The sequence below is a fragment of the Choloepus didactylus genome, chromosome 15, assembly GCF_015220235.1.
Source record: "Choloepus didactylus isolate mChoDid1 chromosome 15, mChoDid1.pri, whole genome shotgun sequence".
In the NCBI taxonomy this organism is placed as follows: domain Eukaryota; kingdom Metazoa; phylum Chordata; class Mammalia; order Pilosa; family Megalonychidae; genus Choloepus; species Choloepus didactylus.
In genome coordinates, this window is record NC_051321.1 from 79,580,751 (window position 1) to 79,603,910 (window position 23,160).

The window sequence follows — 23,160 nt, forward strand, 5'->3', positions numbered from 1 at the left end:
TGGGATTGCATTGAATCTGTAGATGAGTTTGGGTAGAATTGACATCTTAATGACATTTAGCCTTCCTATCCATGAACATGGAATATTTTTCCATCTTTTAAGGTCCCCTTCTATTTCTTTTAGTAGAGTTATGTAGTTTTCTTTGTATAGGTCTTTTACATCTTTGGTTAAGTTTATTCCTAGGTACTTGATTTTTTTAGTTGCTATTGAAAATGGTATCTTTTTCTTGAGTGTCTCTTCAGTTTGTTCATTTCTAGCATATAGAAACATTACTGACTTATGTGCATTAACCTTGTATCCCGCTACTTTGCTAAATTTGTTTATTAGCTCTAGTAGCTGTATCGTCGATTTCTCAGGGTTTTCTAGATATAAGATCATATCATCTGCAAACAATGACAGTTTTACTTCTTCTTTTCCAATTTGGATGCCTTTTTATTTCTTTGTCTTGCCGGATTGCCCTGGTTAGCAATTCCAGCACAATGTTGAATAACAGTGGTGACAGCGGGGATCCTTGTTTTGTTCCTGATCTTAGAGGAAAGGCTTTCAGTCTCTCACCATTGAGTACTATGCTGGCTGTGGGTTTTTCATATATGCTCTTTATCATGTTGAGGAAGTTTCCTTCAATTCCTACCTTTTGAAGTGTTTTTATCAAAAAGGGATGTTGGATTTTGTCAAATGCTTTTTCAGCATCTATTGAGATGATCAATTGATTTTTCCCTTTTGATTTGTTAATGTGTTGTAATACATTGATTGATTTTCTTATGTTGAACCATCCTTGCATGCCTGGAATGAACCCCACTTGGTCATGGTGTATGATTTTTTTAATGTGTCTTTGGATTCGATTTGCAAGTATTTTGTTGAGGATTTTTGCATCTATATTCATTAGGGAGATTGGCTGGTAGTTTTCCTTTTTTGTAGCATCTTTGCCTGGTTTTGGTATTAGATTGATGTTAGCTTCATAAATGAGTTAGGTAGTGTTCCATTTTCTTCAATGTTTTGAAAGAGTTTGAGTAAGATTGGTGTCAGTTCTTTCTGGAAAGTTTGGTAGAATTCCCCTGTGAAGCCATCTGGCCCTGGGCATTTATTTGTGGGAAGATTTTTGATGACTGATTGGATCTCTTTGCTTGTGATGGGTTGGTTGAGGTCTTCTATTTCTTCTCTGGTCAGTCTAGGTTGTTCATATGTTTCCAGGAAATTGTCCATTTCCTCTACATTATCCAGTTTGTTGCCATACAGTTGTTCATAGTATCCTCTTACAATTTTTTTAATTTCTTCAGGATCTGCAGTTATGTCACCTTTTTCATTCATTATTTTGTTTATATGGGTCTTTTCTCTTTTTGATTTTGTCAGTCTAGCTATGGGCTTGTCAATCTTGTTGATCTTCTCAAAGAACCAACTTTTGGTGATATTTATCCTCTCTATTGTTTTTTTGTTCTTTATGTCATTGATTTCTGCTTTAATCCTTGTTATCTCTTTTCTTGTACTTGGTTTAGGATTGGTTTGCTGTTCATTTTCTAGCTTCTTCAGTTGATCCATTAGTTCTTTGATTTTGGCTCTTTCTTCCTTTTTAATATACGCGTTTAGTGCTATAAATTTCCCCCTTAGCACTGCTTTTGCTGCATCCCATAGGTTTTGGTATGTTGTGTTCTCATTTTCATTCATCTCTATATATTTAGCAATTTCTCTTGCTGTATCTTCTTTAACCCACTGATTGTTTAGGAGTGTGTTGTTTAACCTCCATGTATTTGTGAATTTTCTAAGTCTCTGATGGTTATTGACTTCTAATTGTATTCCATTGTGGTCAGAGAATGTGCTTTGAATAATTTCAATCTTTTTAAATTTATTGAGGCTTGTTTTATGTCCCAGCATATGATCTATTCTGGAGAAAGTTCCGTGAGCACTAGAAAAGTATGTGTATCCTGGTGATTTGGGATGTAATGTCCTGTATATGTCTGTTAAATCTAATTCATTTATCAGATTGTTTAGGTTTTCAATTTCCTTATTGGTCTTCTGTCTGGTTGATCTATCTATAGGAGAGTGATGTGTTGAAGTCTCCCACAATTATTGTGGAAACATCAATTGCTTCCTTTAGTTTTGCCAGTGTTTCTCTCATGTATTTTGTGGCACCTTGATTGGGTGCATAGACATTTACGATTGTTATTTCTTCTTGCTGAATTGCCCCTTTTATTAGTATGTACTGGCCTTCTTTGTCTCTCAAAACATCCCTGCATTTGAAGTCTATTTTATCTAAGATTAATATTGCTACACCTGCTTTCTTTTGGCTGTAGCTGGCATGAAATATTTTTTTCCATCCTTTCACTTTCAGTTTCTTTGTGTCCCTGTGTCTAAGATGAGTCTCTTGTATGCAACATATTGATGGTTCATTTTTTTTGATCCATTCTGCGAATCTATATCTTTTAATTGGGGAGTTTAATCCATTTACATTCAACGTTATAACCGTGAAGGCATTTCTTGAATCAGCCATCTTATCCTTTGGTTTATGTTTGTCATATTTTTCCCCTCTATCTATTAATATCCTTTATTGTACCCATACCGAATCTCTTTAGTACTGAACCTTTCTCCAAGTCTCTCTGTCCTTTCTTTGTTTCTCTGTCTGTAGGGCTCCCTTTAGTATCTCCAGTAGGGCAGGTCTCTTGTTAGCATATTCTCTCAGTATTTGTTTGTCTGTGAAAAATTTAAGCTCTCCCTCAAATTTGAAGGAGAGCTTTGCTGGATAAAGTATTCTTGGCTGGAAATTTTTCTCACTCAGAATTTTAAATATATCGTGCCACTGCCTTCTCGCCTCCATGGTGGCTGCTGAGTAGTCACTACTTAGTCTTATGCTGTTTCCTTTGTATGTGGTGAATTGCTTTTCTCTTGCTGCTTTCAGCACTTGCTCCTTCTCTTCTGTGTTTGATAGTGTGATCAGTATATGTCTCGGAGTGGGTTTATTTGGATTTATTCTATTTGGGGTTCGCTGAGCATTTATGATTTGTGTATTTATGTTGTTTAGAAGATTTGGGAAGTTTTCCCCAACAATTTCTTTGAATACTCTTCCTAGACCTTTACCCTTTTCTTCCCCTTCTGGGACACCAATGAGTCTTATATTTGGACGTTTCATATTATCTATCATATCCCTGAGGTCCATTTCGATTTTTTCAATTTTTTTCCCCATTCTTTCTTTTATGCTTTCATTTTCCATTCTGTTATCTTTGAGGTCACTGATTCGTTGTTCAACTTCCTCTAGTCTTGTACTATGGGTGTCCAGAATCTTTTTAATTTGGTCAACAGTTTCTTTAATTTCCATAAGATCATCCATTTTTTTATTTAGTCTTGCAATGTCTTCTTTATGCTCTTCTAGGGTCTTCTTTATTTCCTTTGTCTCCCGTACTATGGTCTCATTGTTCATCTTTAGTTATTTGAATAGCTGCTCTAGGTGCTGTGTCTCTTCTGATCTTTTGATTTGGGTGCTTGGGCTTGGATTATCCATATTGTCTGGTTTTTTCATATGCTTTATAATTTTCTGTTGTTTTTGGCCTCGTGGCATTTGCTGAACTTGATAGGGTTCTTTTAGGATTTGTAGACCAATTGAAGTCCTTATCTCTAATTTATCAGATGTACAGCTTCGTGGAGTACACTTTCTCTAACTAACCAGCAGGTGGCGTCCATGAGCCACCTGTTCTCCACAAGCCAGTTCTCCCCTGCTTAGCCTTTTTGGTGAGTGGCGGAGTGAGTCTTGTGGGGTCCAATTGGTGTACCAAGCTTGCGTGTGTAGTTGGTGTTGCCTGCCCTGTATATGGGGCGTGTTTCTGGGCAGTCAGGGAGGGGGGGTGGCTCTAACAATCAAATCTCCCTGGTGATCCTAGAGTTTTAAGGCTGCTGCAATAGTCTAATCCTTCAGTTCAGTCCTGCCACAGTTTGTCTCTGCCACTGACCCACAAGTCCTTGGTATTGGCGTATGGCTCCTGAGACTTGCAAGTGGGCCCCTCTTCCAGGCTGTGCACCCCGGGTCCTCTGTTGAGGGATGACTGTGCTATGTCACAGGTGAGTGCCGTCCCCCCAGGGCAGTTCTGGGCTGCTGGGCTGTGTAGGGAGGCTCCCAGTCTGCTGAAATGATGGCTGAATGGAGCTTTGTTAATTCACACTGCTCCACCTTCTGAACTCCGGGACAATCAGCTGAGGTTGCAGGGAAGGCTAATGTCCACATCCAGTTTTGTGGTGTGTGCCTGTTATTTGAAGCACTTCCGTCACACTGGGTTGTCTGGGGCAGCTCTGGGCTATGGGGCTGGCAATGGGCAGGAGTGTTTCCTGTCCACCAGGATGGTGGCTGTGAGCGGACACCCCCCTTTTCTTGGGAAGTTGTGGTGTTTAGTGAATTTTCTCAGCCACTGGATTATTGCGTTTTGTCTCAGAGCTCTCCTAGTTCTGCTCTTGACTTGACCTGCCCAAATTGCAGGTCTTTGAAGCTTTCTGTATTGGGCTTCTTAGAGTAATTGTTTTAGAAAAAGAAAAAAGGATTAAAAAAAAAGGGCCCTCCTCAGAGATCTAATGGGTTATTGAAATGCTAAGAGACAAAGCAACCAGGGCCATTAAGGAAAGGTCCACAGGGCAGAGAGCTCAGCTTTTCTTCGGGATTTGCATATGCACCTCAGGGCCCGAGCTCGGGCCTGAGCTCTGCCCTTCCCCCTTCCACACTCACCAGAACTCCAAAAATCCTCCGCTTTTATTTTGGAGTTTTTCGTGTTGTTTTTTTCTATGCCTGTCTCCTCTCTGCTGGGCTGGCTGCTCTCAGATTCTCTGGTGTCTGGTCTCCGTCTATCTATGGTTGGCATTTGGATCAGTAGAATGAGTTTCCAATAAGGGCTGCCACTGCAGTTCTCCGTTCTCCTTCCCGGAGCTGACAGCCCCTCCTCCCACGGGACTGAGCCTGGCAGGGAGGGGCGTGGGTCCCCTGGCCACAAAAACTTACAGATTTTGCCGATCTCAGCAGTTCCACGTTTTCATGAGTGTTGTATGAAGTATGCCCGAAGTCAGATTGCTCTGTGGTGTCTAGTCCACGCAGTTCCTGGCTTTCTACCTTCTTTCCTGGAGGAGTAACTAAAACATACAGCTCACCAGTCTGCCATCTTGCCCCCCGCGGTCTGACTTACTTTTGATAAGGATCACTCCAACAGCTGTGAAAGCTGGGGAAGCTTAGAGCAAGTTTGCAAACTATTGCAGACATATGGGCCAGAGATAATGTTGACTTGGGTCAGGATGATAGTAAGAGATAGTCAGGAAGACAGAAGTAAGTGATCAGATGCTGAGTACATTCTGAATGTTAATCCAGTAAGATTTCTTGACCCTTTGGATATGGGGTATAAGCAAAAGAGAGCAGACAAAGAAGACTGCTAGGTTTTGTCCTGAGCAACTTGAAGGAAAGAGTTGACAATAATTGAGATAGGGAAGGTTGTCGGTGAAGAAGATTTAAGAGGGAAGATCAGAAGTTTTGTTTGGGCAAGTTGAGTTTGAGATGTCTATTAGATTCCCAAGTGGCGAGATCAAATAGGAACTTGGATGTGCATATCTGGACTTCAAGAGAAAGTCTAAATGACTTATATTACTAGATTATCTGGAATTTATCAGAATATGATAGCATATAAGCTATGTGAATGAAAGAAATAATTAAACGAGAGCATAGATTAAAGAGAAGAAAGCCATTCCTTGGGAAATTCCAACATTTAGAATTGAAATAAAGGAGGAGTTGAAGCTGGCAAAGGAGACAGCAGATCAACAAAATAGTATGGCATTTATCAGAGAAACCAAATGAGGACACTGCTTCTAAAAGAACACTGGATTTAAATTACCAAGAAGGTAAAGAAGTTGAGGAAGACAATGGACTTGGCAATATGGAGTTCTTTGGTCAGGTTAATTATACCAGATTTAGTAGAGTTGTAGGAAGACGAGCCAGATAGGAATGAGGGAAAAAAAAGAAAGGGAGATAGGAAGTGCAACCTTGAGTGGACAATTCTTTGCAGATAGTATAGGGATATGGTTAGAAGTGTAGGCTGTGAAGTGCATACAGAACCTGAGTTCAAATCATGGCTCTACCACTTCTTTATTAGATTTGGAATCTTGTAACACTATTTCACCTTTCTCTTCATTTCTCATCTAGAAAATACAGGATTATTACTAGTAACTATTGCATAGGTGTTCTATGAGACTTAAATGAAATCATGTGTGTGAACCACTCAGCAGAAAACCTAACTTATAATAAACTTTCAATGAAAGTTAGCTGTTATTTTTATTATTACTATTTTTATTATCTACCATTACCATTAACTTTAATAGCTCTTGAGACATTTTACTGTGAAGAGAAACAGAGAAGAAGGGAGTTGTGGGAACTGAGGTTTAAATGTAATTCTAGTTTTTCTTGCTCTGTGTGTGTGTGTGTGTGTGTGTGTGTGTATACAGTCTGCAAACACCACATCTCACAAAATTTAGCTTGGAGTAAGGAATAAAAATACCCATGGTGCATATATTCAGTAAACTTTTGAAATTGGTTTCTATTTTAAAATGTGAACATAACAGCAGTTTTAATGTCCCTGGAAGCATCATTAAATTGAATTCACCTGTGTAACCACTGTGATCACAGAACAAATAGTTCTTCTGAGAAAGCTTTGAGAAGCATACTGCTAAGGACTCTATAAACTACTCACTTGTCAGATGATTCTGATTGTCATGTACCTACCATCACTTCTTAAAATAAATGTATGCTGTGGTTGCCTGGAAATTATTTCCATCCACCTCCCTTTGGGTTCAAAGTATTCTTGATCCAGAAATCTACATGAGGATCAAATCTCATCTATTTCCAAAAGATGAGGGACAACACCACAAAGTCAATCTAAAAGAGGTAAGCCATAAAGAAGACTGGTTGCAATCCAGGGATTTAGCCAACCAAACAAACAAACAAACAAATAAACAAACAAAACCTGAGGAAATGTAAGCACCTCCCAGGATGATTATTTTTCAAGTTAAAAAATTAGTTTATTGCAAGGCCAAGTTTTACTACATTTTATTACCCCATTCCTGCCCCTAGTATCTGACAGGCCCTTAGAGCTCCATCATCAGCTTGTTCAAGGCACTTACTTAGTGATTCCCAGAGAGATTTAGGAGGGAAGGTTGTCCTGATTTGGGATATTAAGAGAGGAAGGTGGATACAGTGATGACATTCACTAAAAAATGAAATGCAGGAAATGGGCCAAAGTTGAGACAGAGATCATGAGTTTAGGTTTGATTCAGATGCCAGGAAAGAATTTTGATGTATGAGTCAGTGGTTTAGAGCAAAATTATGGGCTAGCAATAAAAATTTGGGAGTAACAGCATGAAAGTTTCCACTTGCAGCCTTGAATCTAGGTGAAAGAAAGCAGACTGACAATAGGCTAGAGCCTAACACTAGCTCTAAAGAATTCTAACATTTAAAGGTCATTTAGGAGATATTGAGCTGGTTAAAGTATCTAAGGCAATTCCAGAGTAATAGAAAAAAGACCAGAAGAGCAGTTACTCAAGCCAAGAGAAAAAAAGTTTCTAGAAATGGATCATCTTCAATTTTTGGAAATCTATTGGTGGTTAAGTAAGATGAAAACTGAAATATATCTATGGAAATTGGGACACATAGGTCACTGAAGACCTCAGTAAGTACAAGTTTGATGGAGTTTGATGGGGTTTGATGAAGAAGTACAGATAAAACTCAGACTAAATGATGTTCAGGTATGAGGGAAAAGTGAGAAATCCATACATCTCTCGTTCAAGAAATCTGAGAGTGAACAGAAGGGGAAAGATAGAGCCATACCTAAAGTAGAGAATGGAGTCTAGAGATGTTTGCTTTGGCTTAGTTTAATGTTGTGACCTGGTGTGGAGTGACAGAGTGAAGATCAAAGAAACAAAATGGCTAATATAGGTGTAAGTTTCCTGAGAAGGAAGGAGGAAGTGGGACTCAAAATAAAAATGCAAAATGGACGTCTTAGCTATAGAAGGATGGACGTCTCCTCAGTCTTAAAAAGAGGGGGTGGGGGAGGGAGAATGGATGCAGATAGAGGATAGAGTCTGGTTTATAGGTTGATGGCTTAAAATTGAGGAAGATCCCATCTAACAGTCTCTATCCTTATCTGAGAATTAAGGAGAGGTAAAGGGATCAGAATTTTGAGGAATATGAAGGCTTGAAATAATCTTGCCAGAGGAAGTTTGGTGGAGAATGAATGGAGTGGCTCCAACTGATTTCTTTAATTGCCTATGAAAAGGAAAGGAGCTAGAAGGTTGGGTTTATTTTGCATAGATGGTTTATTAGAATAGGGAGAGAAGAACAAGCTCTTGGCCTTGAAGACATTGGGACAACAGGTATTAGAAAATAAAAGATTTAAATAATGGACCAAGAACAGGAGATCAGGATTCACAACTTTTTCATCCTTGTATTCCCAGCAACTCACACATCTATACTATGTAGTTAAGTATTTACAAATGGTCTGTTGCAAGTCAGTATTGTCGGGCAACTTTTTCTCTCTTGAATACAGCTCTGAACTGTGGAGAAAGGAGTATGTCAAAACAAGAAAATGGGTAAGTTTATGTGGTGGTTTGAAGCAGTATGTGCCCCAGAAAAACGTGTTCTTAAATCTAATCCATTCCTGTGGGTGCAAACCCGTTGTATGTAGGATCTTTTGATGAGGTTACTTCAGCTAAGGTGTGAACTCAATCAGAATTGGCCTTAATCCTCTTACTTGAGTCCTTTATAAGAAAACGAAATTCAGACAGACAAGAAGGAAGTCAGGGAAGCAAGAGGCTAGAATCAACGAAACCCCAAAGAGAAGACAGAGAAGCAGATGCCACCATGTGCCTTGCCATGTGACAGAGGGGCCAAGGATTTCCAGAAGCTGTCTTTGGGAAGAAAGCATTGTCTTGATGATGCCTTGATTTGGACATTTTCTCAGCCTGAAAAACCATGAGTAAATAAATTCCCATTGTTTAAGCCAAGCCATTTCATGGTATTTGCTTTGAGCGGCATAAGAAACTAAAACAGTTAACTGCCAGCAAACTTTGGAAACCCTGCTTGGACCAAAGGTATCTGTCAGCTTTGAAATTATAATTGTAAAGTTCATACAGTGAACTTGGATTATAAAAGTAAATCCTAAGATGTACAAATATATTCCTAGAAACAGTCTCAGAGGAGACTTTACTAAAACACCTAGGTCCGTGAAGAAGAATTATCATAAATATAAAATCACTTTTAAAAATAGCAATTTGTATTCTTCCAGAATATCTTAATTTTTCAATGTCTTTATAACTGATCATTCAGTCATGTGGTCAATCACTGTGATTTCAAACTCCAAAACACTGGGTTGGATCCTTTTTCAGGAGATAGATATGAGTGTTTTAAGTACAGAACTGCTTAAATCACTACTACCAAAGAAGCATTGAAAAACTCAACTTTCATGTCTGCTTGGTCATCTTATGTATTCTATGACCAGTACCCCTCCCCAGTTGCCAAAATAATGATTTAATGTGGCATTCAGGGCCTTCTTAAATCAACCAGCCAGTCTCTCTTGGCTCACCACTTTCCCACCCTTCTGCCCTACCCCCCAGCATCTTTGCTTCCACTATACCCTGAGAACACTAGTGTTCTCACTCAGGCCCAGCCCTTGCAGGTGGGTCTCTCTCCACCACTCCCCTGCCTATTGATACTCAGTTCACCCTAAATGCTCAGTTCTGCAGTGTCTTTTCACGTGCCCGTGTCCCCACACCCACACAAAGGAATAACCCCTCCCTAGTGGGTCTCTAGTGTTCTATCTTACCACATTGGACCTCTGTACCATACTTTGCCAGGATCTGCAACAAAAGCTATAATAATTATTATTATTGGGCAAATTGAGCATGTGGGCAAAATAGTTTGCATTAAGCTCTGAGGAGAATACAAAATAATTTGAAGAAGAAACCTGAATTTTTTTCCCTGAGATTAAAGGGTCTGAATCTTTCTTGATAAGTTGGAGAAAACGGAAGATGCTTTGTTTCTTTTCCATTTTAAAGTGATCAGTAGCCATTACAAAGGATAATTAAAAAAAAGGAATCCAAGATAACTGACATCATTTGGTGTCCTATATCCACAGTATCTTGAAAATCAAACAATTGGATCCTTGGGGTTAGTAACAGAGTTTTTAGAGATTTTTGCCTAGAATATGCCTAATATAGCTGGGAGTTTCAGTAATTGTTATTTTTATCTGTAAAATCATTTTATTGAAATATAATGTACATGCAGGAAAATGGTATTGAAATTATTATATAGCTAGATGAAGTTTTACAAAATGATGAAACCCATGGACTCATAACCTAGATCAAAATATACTAGCATTCCTGAAGTCTGCCTTGTGTCCCTTCCCTGGTACTTATATTCCTAAAAGTAACCAGTATTTTGATTTTCCTTCACCATAGATAAATTTTGTCTATTTATAAATTCAATAAGATGGAAGCATAGAAAGCCTACTCCTTTGTGTCTGGCTTTTTTTCCTAAATGATAGATTAATGAGATTCATCCACACTAGTGCATATAGCAGTTGTTTCTCATTGTTGAATAATGTTCCTTTAGATTAATATAACACAAGTATATTCCATTTTTCGTGGACATTTATGTTGTTTCCGAACTGGGGCTATTTTGAATAGTGCTGTGATGAACATTCATGTACACATCTTTTGTCTTTTGATACACAATGAATACGTTATATTGGTTAGATGCTGAGGAGTGCAATTCCTGGGTCAATGGGCCATGTGCAGCTTAAGTTTAACTTCAGCAGATCCTGTCAGTTGGTTTTTCAATGTAGTTGTACAATTTATTCCTCTTTGATCAGTGTGATAGAACTCCCATTGCTTCACAGCTCTGCCAAGATTTGCTAAAGGCGGTCCTTTTTCCCTTTTAGCAATTCTTGTACATTTATTGTGGTTTTAAATGGCATTTTGCTGATAATAAAGAAACAGAGCAACTTTTCACACATATATATAGCATTTGGATAACTTCTTTGTGAAATACTTGATCAATTTTTGCTTATTTTAAAAATCAATTTGTCTATGTTTTCTTACTGATTTGTGGAAATTAAAAACTCTAGAACTCACTTGTCAGTTTGCACACACATGTGCAAAAAAAAGCTTGCTTGGACATTGAGTATGCCAATCCATGAGCATGATATCTCTCTCTATTCATTTAGTTTTTCAAAAAATATATATGTAATGCTCTGCAGTCATCTGTAGAAAGGACTTACTTAAATCATTATCAATTTACTTCTGGTTGTTTGATGTTTTTAAATTTGTACTTGAGATCACTTTGTATATTTAATTTTCTAATTTTTTTTTCTTGTATGTAGAAATATTGTCCTCATACCCAGGGACTTTCCTAAATTCATTCACTAATTCTTAAAAATTATCTTTGTATCCTTTTTTGTTTTTCTTCATGAAAATCATATTGTTTGACAATAAGCACAGTTTAATTTCTTCCTTTCCAAACTTAAGATCTTTTATTTTCACGTTATTGCACTGGCTAGAAATTCTAGCACATTGTTTAATAGAAGTTATGATAATGGACCTTTTAATTTAATTTCTAATGTCATGAGAAGGTTTTAACATTGTGCCTTTAATATTTTCTCTAAGAATTGTTAAGACATCCTTTTTTTTTAGATTAAGAAAGACTCCTGCCATTCTTAATATGCTAACAATTTTTCTTATGAGCAAGATTTTTTTATGGTCAGTGCTCCTATCATCTTCTTCTTTCCCTCAGTTAATGTTGTGAAATACATTGTTTGGTTCTTGAAATACTAAAACAACCTTGCATTCCTGGAATAAATACAAAGTTGGCCACACAGAACAAAATTGCAATTACTACATCCAATTTTCCATAGTTTCAGTAGATTTTGTTTCTTTTCTTTTGATTAGGATATTGAATATTTGAACATGAGAAAAACTGGCCTAGTATATTCTTCTGTTACATCCTTTTGATGTTTTGATATCAAGGTTATTCAGACCTCATAAAATAAGTTAAGTGTTGTCTATTTTTCCATTAACAGGCAAAGCTTGTACACTTTTAGGTATTAATTTTTCCTTATATATTTGGAAGAATACACCAATAAATCTCTCAGGGACTTCAGAGTTCTTTGTAGGAAGGTTTTTAATTAGAGAAAATATTTTATTAGTAGATATAAATTATTCAAGTTTCTCTGTTCTTTTTGTGTCATTTTTTGTAAAGTGTATTTCCTAGGAATATGTCCATTGCATTTAGATTTTAAATTTATTGGAATAATTATGCTTATACTCTGTGCCAGTTTGAATATATTATGTCCCCCAAAATGCCATTATCTTTGATGTAATCTTGTTCGGCAGACATATTATTGGGGGTTAAGTTGGAACGTTTGGATTAGGTTGTTTCCATGGAAATGTGCCCCACCCAACTGTGGGTGATAACTCCAATTGGATAGTTTCCATGGAGGTGTGGCCCCGCCCATTCAGCCTGGGCCCTGGTTAGTCTTCTGGAGCATTATATAAGCTCAGACAGAAAGAGCGAGCTTGCTACAGCCAAGAGGGACACTTTGAAGAATGCACAGGAGCTGAGAGAAGAGCTGCGATGAGAGATAGTTTGAAGACGGCCATTGAAAGCAGACTTTTGCTCTGGAGAAGCTAAGAGAGGAAAAATGCCCCAAGAGCAACTAAGAGTGACATTTTTAAGGAGCTGCAGTCTGGAGAGGAACATCCTGGGAGAAAGCCATTTTGAAACCAGAACTTGGAGCAGATGCCAGTCACGTGCCTTCCCAGCTCACAGAGGTTTTCCGGACGCCATTGGCCATCCTCCAATGAAGGTACCCGATTGTTGATTCATTACCTTGGACACTTATGGCCTTAAGACTGTAACTGTGTAACCAAATAGACACCCTTTATAAAAGGCAATCCATTTCTGGTGTTTTGCATTCTGGCAGCATTAACAAACTAGAACATACCATCTTATTTTTATACTTTTTAATGTCCAAAAGATCTATAGTCATGTTCCTCTTTATTTCTGGTACTGATAATTTGCCTTCTTTCATTATTTTTTGATCCATTTTGACATGGGTTTGTCATTTAATGTTTTATTTTCCTGTAAAGATACAAAAAATATTGATTTTGTTTATTCTATCTACTATAAGTTGTTTTCCATATCATTAATTTCTATTCTTATCTGTTTTACTATCTTACTTCCACATTACTTGCATCTAATTTGCAGTTCTCTGTCTGAGAACATTGATTTTAAGTCTTTATCTTTTCTGATATACATCTAGGTGATAATTTCCTTTTTTATTGTGGTAAAATTAACATAAATGAAATCCACAGATCTTAAATGAACATTTTGATGAAGTTTGACAGATGTATATACCCATATAGCCACTATAACAATCAAGATATGGCACATTTTCTTCAATCATTCCAGAAAGTTTCCTCATAATCTTTTCCTGTACTTCTCCATCCCCTAGAAAAAACCACTGTTCTTATTTCTGTCACCATGAAATTTATTTGGTTCAAACTTTAGATAAATAGAATCATACCATATACAATCTTTGTTTCTGTATTATTTCTTTCAGCATATTGCATTTTATTATCTTTGAAGACGTTTGTTCTTTTTATTGAGATAAAATTTGCATACAGTGAAACACGCAGAACTGAAATGCATAATTCAATGAACTTTGACAAATGTGTAGCACATCATCCCAATCAAGATATAAAACAACTTATCACTCCAGAAAGTTTCCTTATGCAACCCTCGGCAATCATTTTTTTAAAAAATTTTTATCACATAGAACAGTTTTGCCAGATCTTCAAGTTAAATAAATGGAATTATACAATATGTGCCCCTTTTGTCTAGCTTCTTTCACTTAATGTAATGTTTTGGAGATCCATACATATCGTTGCATATATCAATAGTTCAATATCTAGTATTCTTGAGCAGTATACTGATTTATCAATATACCACATGTTATTCATTCACTCTCCTATTAATGGACATTCGGATTTTCCTCCTATTTGGGGATATTATGAATAAAACTGCTTTAAACATTTTTATGTAAGTCCATTTATGGACATATATTGTCATTTTTCTTGAATAAACTTCCAGAATTGCTAGATCATAAATAGACATAGGCTTCTTTTTATTAAAAACTGTCAAATACTTTTCTAAAGTTATTGGACCACTTTATTATCCTCCCAGCAATATATGATGTTCATTTGCTCCATATCCTAGCCAGTATTTGGCATTGTCAGCTTTAAAAATATTAGGTTTCTAGTGGGTATGAAGTACTATCTTAAAATGGTTTTAATTTCTCTGATGACTAGTAATACTGAGCACTCCTTTCTGTGATTATTGGACACTTGTGCATTTTTTATAGAAGTGAATATTCAAGTCCATTGCAAGGTTTTTTTATGCTCTTGCATTATTGTAAGTTGTAGGAGTTATTTTTATATTCTGGATAAAAGTTTTTTTCCAAAAGCTTTTCCTGCCTGCCTCCATTGATAATATAATATGCTATTTTCCTTCCTCATGTTAATATGTGTATAAAGGAAAAAGTTATTTTATAGCTAAATTAGTACAGTTTTATGCTTATATGTAAAGATGACTGGAAGTTTATCATTGACGCCTAGCTAAGATAAGGGCAATGAGTAAATAATGACTTATTGGGCACTGTTTAATATTTAAAGTTCCTCTGACAGCCATTAGGGCCAGTTTATTTATTAATGGCTTATACCTGACATAATCAGTGTGATAGTTTTGCTTGATGACATGACCAGAGTGGCATAAAAGATCTTGCTACGAAGTGTAGGGAGCTCTCAAAAAGCCAAGGTTGTGCAGATCTTGATGATTCAATCTGGAGATGAAGCATATCTTTGTGCAAATAAGAGAGACCCTGCGGAGCTGAGCCTGAAATTCTCTTGGGTCCCTAATACTTCTAGTACACTCTTTCTCCTGCTGTACCATAGTCCGTTTTACATGGATGTGTTCTGTGAAGTTCTGTGGGTCCTTTTAACTATCCAATACTATTACATTCTTTGTAATGGAGGAATACATTGATTGATGTGCAACTGCTAAACATAATTTGTAATCCTGGAATTAACCCTACTTGGTGCATTGTGTTTCTGGTTTAGCTTTCAGAATTTGGCTATTTCATCCGAATTTTCAACATGTTAACATGGAATTGTTTGTAATATTCTCTTACTATCCTCTTAATATCAGTAAGAGTTATAACAGTATTCCCTTTTTCATTTCTGGTATTGACAATTCTCTCTCTCTCTCTCACCACTGATGAGACTTCCTAGGATTATAACCAGTGTATTAATTTTTCCAAAGAACCAGTATTAGTCTTTCTCAATTTTCTCTATTATTACATTTTCTATTTTATTGATTGCTGCTCTCATCTTTACTATTTCATTCATTTTACTCACTCTATGCTTAACTTGCTTCTTTTGTCTGGATTCTTAAATAAATTTAGATCACTGATTTTAAACCTTTATTTTTTTCTTTTCCAACGTAAGCATTTCAAGCTATAAATTATCCTCTAAGCATTGCTTTAATTCGGTCCCACAAATTTTGCTATGCTGTGTTTTCATTTTTAGTCAGTTCAAAATACTTTTTTTAAAAAAAATTTCCTTGTGATTTCTTTTTCAATGCATGTGTTATTTAGAACAATATATTTTATTACTTAAAATTTGGTGCTTCCTAGATTTCTTACTGATATTTATTTTTAATTTCATTCTATTATAAGTGAAGAAACCCTGTAAGATTTTAAACTTTTGCAAGGTATTGAGACTTGTGGCTTTCTTTTTGAAAATTCCATGTGCACTGGAATAGGATGAACATTCTGCAGTTGTTTAGTGTAGTGGTCTATAAATACCAATTAGTTCAATATCGTTTGTAGTTCAGACCTTATATGTCCCTAATTTTTATTTAGATGTTATGTTAATCACTTAAAGACAAGAGTTAAAATCTCCCAACAATTGTAGACTGGCCTATTTCCTTCTATCTTCTATTTTACTAGATTTTTGCTTCACCATTTGGAAGCTCCATTATTGAATGCATTTATGATCATTAGGTATTTACAATAAATTAACCCTTTTATCATTATGTTATATCTTCTTTTAAGTCTGAAACTACCATTTTCTTGAAATCCATTTTATTTACTCTTAATATAGACACTCTAGCTTTATTATGCTTACAGATTTTATGGTACATTTTCACCCTCATATAATTTCAACTTATGTTGTTTTTGTGATTTGACTGTGTCTCTAGTTAACAGCATATAGTTGGAGCCCTTGCCTTTTTTATCCAATCTGACAATCGCTCTTTATTCAGTTCATTTATAATTATAATTATATATAGAATTAGTCTAGGTCCACCATTTTGCTATGTGTTTGGTTTAATTTTTTTGTACATATAGGCAGTAATAGTCTCTGATTAAATGAAACCATTTGGCCCCTTCTCCTCTGAGTTACCACTATCCTCGCTGGATTCAGGAGGAGCCCAGTTTAATAACAGCATTTCCCACTGTCATTCTTGGCCAAGAGAATGGCCACCAAATACCACTTCAAGAAGGAAAGTGCTTCCCCATCCATGAAAGGGGTGTCCTCTGTACCCTTCTGTATGCCTTGGGTAAAGAATGGATGAGCAAGTCTACATAATAAATTCACTCCAGCATTTCAATTTCCCTAAGCCCTTGGATAATTTTCTCTACAATACCAAGTAAATGCTGGCATCTCACCTTCATTCATTGAATGCCACTTTTATGTTCGTGTTTCAGTCACCTTACTAACAATTTGCTTTCCCCAGCAAGCAAATTGTTAGATAAACTACCAGCTGGTTGTATTGATGCCATCAAGAACTCTACATAAGGTACCCATATCAGTAAATTTATCCCAAGATAATTTAACTTCTACAATCTTTATTCAACATCTTTAGGATACATTTACGTATGCATTTCTATGATTTTTATAAATATAGATTGGCAAAATTTTGCAAAAACATTGGGGGTGATGTATGATATGTTTATGGGTCACACTGTTTACTTGACCCCTGGGACCTTCTGGGACTTGAGCCCAATTATAAGCATAGGAGCAACACATCTAGGAAGGTGTTAGGTATGTGCCTTAAAGGGGACCTATAGTCTCCTTCAAGGTAACCTCAGGAGAGGCCATTACATATTCTCAAGGCAAGGGAAGAGTAACTTCCTCACACAGGGGAGGGAGAGCTGCTTCTGCAGGCAAAGGAGCCCCATCTAATTTGTGAAGATCAAGATCCTAAGCTTGATTAGAATCTAACCAGATGTTACCTTCCCAATTTTCAAGGTCCCACGACTTCACAATAAATGTCTTAACTTTAGTAAAGAGAACCTTAGGCTTGTAATTCAAGAGCCACAAGCTTAGTCTTTGGGTTTGTTTTCAAAAATCTCAATCCTATGGCTAAATGGAGTTAGGGTTTATTTCAGGCTTGTCCAGAACTTGAGGTGAGAATTTAAAGCCCTGAGCTCAGAATTTGCTTTCTCCAAATTTCCGGTAACTTATTGTCAGCCAACCAAACCTACATCCCCAGAACTCTATTTCCATAAAACGCTCTATAGCATCTGGTCTTTATTCACCCAAACCTTTATTGGCACTTAATCCCTGGTGACCACGGGTGGTAATGTAATTACCTGTTTTCCAGAGCATGCTGTAGACTACCAACATGCAGTGTACTGCTGGCATCAGGTTCATTAATACCTCTAAATCTAGTCACATAAAGGACCCAGTCCAGATTCCTGTCTCTAAGGTTCTGTTCCCCTCAGCCCACTTCTGATAGTAATAACTAGAGTTCAGAGAAGTACAGCCACTGCAGGTATTATGGATAAGGAGATTGTTATGGCAATTAGACCTGACACAATTTTGAGAAGGTCTGCAGAAATGAAAATCTGGAAGGGAGTCTTAGAGGAGCAAAAAAATAAGACATGAACCAGCACTCCAGAAGCACTGGTGTGAGGAGGCAAATCAGAGCTTAGAAAAACCAGAGAAGCCAAGCATAGCCAGCTGCCAAAGTGGGACTATGGGGGCGGAGGGGGTAATTTGTAGGGAGGTCTATGGGAAGTTGTGCACTCCTGTTTAGCTCCCACATCTATGGGTCTGCAAGCAAACATCTGCTGGTGGACTTGAACCATCTGCTGGTGGACCTTTGTAACCGGCACAACTAAGAGATTATGGAGGCACTAAAACTATGTGCCTACTGCAGTACAGGTTTTGCCCGGCTGTCAGTTCATATGCTGGCTCTTAGCATCCAGCCTTCATGCTGAGAGAAGCCTAGACCACCTGGAGACCAGCTGAGGTCCCAGCCCTCTGGCCCAGCTCAGATCCCAGTCAACAGCCAGCAACAACTTGCTAGTTACTTGAGAAGGACATACTCAAAGCTAATCCTCCAATCTGCAGTCAAGCCACCCCAGCTGACACCACTTGGAGACGAGATGAGCTTTCCCCAGCAAGCCATTCACAAATTGCAGATTTGTGAGCAAAATAGACGATTGTCATTTCAGGCCAAGGATAGCAAACATTTTCTGTATAGTGTCAAACAGCAAGTATTTTAGGCTTTGCAGACCACATACTGTCTCTATCACATACTCTTTTTTTTTTTTTTTACAGTTTAAGAGTGTTAAAAACAATTCCTAGCTTGTGTGCTATACAAAAAGAGGCTGTGGGCCAGATTGGATCACAGGCAATAGTTTGTCAAGCCCCGTTTCAAGCCATTAAATTTTGGAGTGATTTGTTACATAGTGGTAGATTATCAGAACAATCATTTGAATAATTGCACAAAGCTGCAAGTTCAAAATTAGGGGCAAAAAAAGAAAATCACACACACACACACACGCACACACACACACACACATAGACATGCCATTTTTAAATCTAATCAGTGATACAAAATTTACAGATTGCTTTTAGGTTTTATTTGAGAGTCAATTTTCTTCAGAATTTACAGAAAAAAATAGAAAAATTTTAGCAAATTAAATGGTGTATGTCTACGTATCTTGGTTGAGTGACAGGAAAAGACCTATGTGTTATGCAGTGGTTAGAGGCATGACATATGTCAGAAGGTGTGTTGCTTTGGGGTTGGGCAGAGTCCTGAGGGAATCAGTGTCTGGGGGCTATATTTTGGTGTTACATTTAATGCACATTAAACACCATAAAAGTTCATGGCACAAGGGCCTGAGGGCAATGCTTCTTGTGAATGTGTGTCCTCCCTTTATACAGGCAGGCCTGTGTGATGGAATTCTTACCAATACCCAATTCTCTTCTGGCTGCAGAAAGCATTATGTTTCCCTATACCCTTAAAGTCAATCATGGTCACATGTCAATTTCTGGGCAATGAAATTTTGTCCAAGGCATGTATGCATTAGTGTCCTGTTATCCATGTTCCCTTCCTCTGCTGCAATGGTTGCAGAAGCTCATGTTTAGGTGGAGACACCACAAGATGAACGCATCATGGGATGTGAGTGCCACATGGAGCACAGGAACTCCAGAATGCCTTCTAGACCTGCAGCAGACTTCGAGTGAGTGAGAAATGGACTATTATTCCATCAAGCTACTGAGATGTTGATGTTTTTGCTTTTGCAGCATAACCTAATCTACCCCAAATAATATAACCAGTAACTTTGAGGTGCTACATCCTTCAAGATCCTGCTGATTCTAATACATCTATCCACTGAACCTGCTTTCTGAAGTTAGCACTCCAGAACAGTGAAAAGAATACTGTATTTGCAGTAGAAATACCTAAGTTCGTTGTAAAGCCGCATGATACCCTTCCCTTGGTGGTACTTTTTCAATAGTCTTTGGTGACTAGACTAGACTAGAAAGGCTTACCTCATTATATATCAAGAATTTTTATATATATTTATTCCTTTTCCCCCATTGCTTTATACATCTAATAATCAGTAACATCACCCCCACCGTGTCATATATTCAATCCCAAGACTGAGACAAACTTCCTGAAGAACCAGAGGAGGGTTGGACAACTACACCACATTGACCAAGGCAGACTGAATTTAGGCTAATGCAACTGAAGCCTCAGGGCTCCTGCCCGGACTTTCACATGCTCACTGCAAGGTCCTGGGAGGATCACCCAGAGTCATTTGCTTTTGAAATTGGCGGAAGTAAGATGCTTTTTGTATTTTTAAGAAAGATCTCCAATGTGTAAAAGCTTCAGACCAACAAAACCTAGGTCCACCCTAGCTCAGGGTTGGTAGCCCCGAAACTCCAGATATCACTAACTGGTGGTATTAGAACTTTTAAGAATCCCCAGGTACCTCTCTCTGGTTCACAAGCTGAAATGAGCAAGGACTACTGTAGATAATGTGGTTCAACATTATAGTAGAGAACTTGATGTATAAAAAGCCCTCAGTAAACATTAGGTATTTTATAATTATTACTATTATAACCATCACTATTCTCTGCCTGCTATTGGGCCAGGCCAAGAAAGGCAAGAACTGAAAGTGACAGAATAAAATGTGTTTCATGGCAAAATGCAGTGGAATTACTAAACTGTCATTGAAAACAAAGGTATATTGTTGATGCAACAAAATGTAATTGTAGACCCTTTTTATTGTCACTGCAAACATCTTACCTTTTTTAAACAAAAGACAAATGACTTTCTCAAGATTTTCTAAGATCTACCTTCAGATTTCTCTTTTTTAGCTATGATTAGGTAACTCACAGCAGATCAGTGTTCCTGTTGGCACAAATTAGAAAAGCCAGGAAAACTTAAGAAAGAAAAATGCTTTTCAGAGCATAAGACAACTGTTGAGGCAAATAAGACTTGAGGGGCCTAGAATGAGGATAAAAGAGAACTAAAAATAAGTGATTTGATATTCTTCAGATGCTTTTCCTCTCAAGGATTTTGTTGGGGTTTGGCATGACAGGCGTGAGGTGGGTACGTGGGAGGAGCCTGGTCAGAATTCTAGGCAGAGAGCAGCTGCTACAAGTCAGAGAGGCAAACTTTTGGCAAACTCATAAGGCAGCAGAGTCAAAACCGGGGCATAGGGTCTGCTAAAGCAGCCAGATTTGGGGAAGTGCCAAGATAACAGAAATGTTGTCCCAATACTCCACAGGTTTCCCCTTTTGCCTTTGATGAATTCTTGAACTACAATAGACGGGAGAATAAGACGCAAAGCAGAAAACTTAGGAAGTTAACAGCCGAGATTCCTACACTCACAAATACTAGAAATGGAGAACTGCCAAGGGTGAAGGTTCCCTAGCAAACACTCAGGAACCACGTTTAAACTCTCTCCAACAGCTCCTGACAGCCAATTAGTCTCTCACAAAGAGTGTCCTCAACCCCATTCCATCTTCTGCTCACTTTCCACTCCCAAAGTCAATGCCACATGTTTTAGGTTTTTGTTATGGAACCACACATCTTTTTTGTTTAATATATATCTTCTAATGTACTACTTTAATTCCCTTGTTATTTCTTTTATGACATATTTTTGAGTTATTTTCTTAGTGGATGCCCTGGGTATTACAATTACTATATTAACTTATAAAGTTCTAATTAATATCAACTTAATTACAATAATAACTGAAATTGTGGAAGTTTTCCACCTGTTATGGATTTCTACCTTAATTTCGTTATCATCAGAGAAGACCTTTTGTATAATTTCAATCATTTTCAATTTATTGAGACTTGTTTTTTGACACATGTGATCTATTCTAGAGAATAATCCATGTGCACTAGAGGAGAATGTGAAGTCTGCTGTATTGGGTGGAGTGTTATTTGTTTTTGACAGTTCTTATACTTTTTGTCCCTCATTTCCTCTATTACTGTCTTTTTTGTGTATATTTGATCTTTCACAATGAAACATTTTGATTACCTTTTAATTTCCTTTTGTGTAAGTTTATTAGACTTGTTATGGTTACCATGGGACTTACATTTACTCTCCTAAATCTACAACAACCTAGTTTGGATTGATACCAACCTAACTTCAATAGCATGCAAAATCTCTGCTCCTACACCCTCCCATCTCTCCTCCCCCTTTATGCTGTTCTCTAACAAATTACACCTCTATAATTTGTGTGCCCAATAGCACAGAACTGTAAATAGTTTTTATGTGTTTGCATTTTAGATAGTGTAAGAAATAAAATGTAGAGTTAGAACCCAAGAATGTAGTACTACTGGCATTCACCTTTACTCATGTAGTTACGTTTATTGAGAATCGTTAGTTCTTCATATAGCTTCAGGTTATTTTCTAGTGTCCTTTCCTTTATTCCTGGAGGACTCCTGTTAGCATTTCTTATAGGGCAGATCTACTGGTAACAAACTCCATCATCTTTTGTTAACCTGCATCTTGATTTCTCCCTCATTTTTGAAGAATGGTTTTAGCAGTTATAGAATTCTTGGTTGACAACTTTTTTCTTTCAGTACCTAAATATGTCAATCCACTTCTTTTGGAAGAGAAATCTGCACTTGATAATCTTGAGGATCCCTTTTACACAAGTCACTTTTCTCTCACTGCTTTTAGAATTCTCTCTTTGTCTTTGACCTTAGATAGTTTGATTGTAATGTGCCTTGGTGTGGATCTCTTTGAGAGTATCCTATCTGGAATTCACTGAATTCACGTCTTTTGTCAAATTTGAGAAGCTTTTGGCCATTATTTCTTCAAATATTCTTTTTGCCCCTTTTCCTTTTTCTTCTTCTTCAACAACCATAATAATGTTGATATACTTTGTGGTGTCCCGAAGTCACTTATGCTCTGCTCACATTTTTTCCACTATTTTTCCTTTCTCCTCAGTCTGAATAAGTTCAATTGACCTATCTTCAAGTTTGCTGATTCTTTCTTCTGCCTTATCACAATTGATGCTGAACTTCTTTTGTGAATTTTAAGTTCAATTACTATAGTCTTCATATTCAGAATTTATTTTGGGTTCCTTTATAAATTTTCTAATTCTTCCTTTTGTTCATGCATCATATTCCTGATTTCCTCTTAGTTCTTTTTACACAGTTTCCATTAGCTCATTGAATTTATTTAGAAGAGTTGACTTGACATCTTTCATTTAGTATTCTATTGTCTGGGTTTCTCAGGGATCGTTTGTATCTCGAGTTTGTTCTTTGAATGGGCTATCTTTTCC